This window comes from Neomonachus schauinslandi, chromosome 3, assembly GCF_002201575.2.
Source record: "Neomonachus schauinslandi chromosome 3, ASM220157v2, whole genome shotgun sequence".
Lineage (NCBI taxonomy): Eukaryota > Metazoa > Chordata > Mammalia > Carnivora > Phocidae > Neomonachus > Neomonachus schauinslandi.
Genome location: NC_058405.1, coordinates 93613686 through 93615203, shown reverse-complemented (window position 1 = coordinate 93615203; position 1518 = coordinate 93613686).

Sequence of the window (1518 nt, the reverse complement as noted above, 5' to 3'; positions counted from 1 at the left end):
TTCCGGCTTCTCTCTGCGCTGGCTGGCCGCCTGCGGTATCTTTATAAGGCTTCGTCTGACTTCTCCGTGCGTGCTCCTTCCTTGACGGAGGATGGCGGGGCTTCCGGAGGGGCTGTGGCCCGCCAGACCTGCTTTGGTACTTTAACCGCACTTTTTATCCAGAGGCAGCTTCTCCCTCACAGCACACACTTCCAGGAGCCTTTCCTCCCACTCCCTCCAGCTCCCTCGCAGTGCCCCTCCTTCCAGTTCCCAGTGCCCCTTTATCTCTCCGCTTCACCACGCTTTATTGAAAATGCCTGTTTATTTTTATCCCTACAAAATTGGCGGTTCATTCATTTAATCAATCATTTATTGAGCATCTACTCTTAAGTATTAACCTATTGTTAAGTATTGGGGATATAACGGGAAGAAAAACAGACACAGCTCCTCCCACTGTGGCCTCTGAAAGATTCTCTCTGGGTCAGAGACCATGTTGTACTTATTTCTGTAACCTGGAACATACAGAGGCTGAACGTATTCTGAATACATGGATGAAAGACAGAATGAGCCCTCCCCCGCCCTTTTGGGGAACCTCACCGGTGTTTTCTGTTTACTGTTTCATAATGCAAAACACAATCTCGTTATGACAAGCTTGACAGAAGCTTTTACTTTCTCAAGTTCCTGTAGGTCCTGTAGATCCTCGGGTCTCTGAAGCCACCCTATGAGTTGGCTTTGGTCCAGTTCTAGCATTTCATCTTATTAAGGCTCAGCTAGTACAATGTCAAAGGTCAAATGGCTCCTTGATGGAGCCCAGATCAAACTTGACCCCGGGGCTCTGGACTGCTAGCCCAGCTCTGCACTCCAGCTCTGTACATGACGTGTGTCCCCGCCTCCTATGCCTGCCACGTGTTTCCCAACCAGAATCTCAGGAAAATGGTAAAAGAGGGAATAGGTGGATGCCCAGTTTCTATATAATTCTCTTCCAGATTCTTCCTGGACCCTCCCTGACACAAGAGGTATTACTTAAGAAGGAGACTCCTTTAATGGATGTTCAGGTATGCTTTTCTCTCTTAGCCTCCCCTTAGCCCCTACTCTTGCCCCCCAATGATCTTTCTGGAGTAGGGTGAGCTCAGCTCTGTCTTAATTGGATTTTCACCAGCAACTTGAGGCTGAGCACTGTGCCTATCATGTGGGTCAGTTCATTTCTATGATTAGGCTTATTTAATTAACATAACTAGGAGGCCCCATGTACCTGGGCTGAGAGGAACAGACAGCTCCCCAAATGCTTTCTGGACACTATGCCAATGGCAGCTTTGGCTCCATGTCAGTGACCTTAACTTCACCCACTTGTGGCACTTGAGGCCCTGACAGTGTTGTTGAAGGCAGGACTTGAGGTCCCCTGGCTGCTGCCTTGAACCAATAGCCTACCACAGGGAGAACACATTGGACACTGGAGGGGTTGAGTCACCAGCAGTAAAGGACAGCTCCAGCTCTCCTATGGTGCATTGCAGACAGTGTGGGCTCCATTATATATCACCT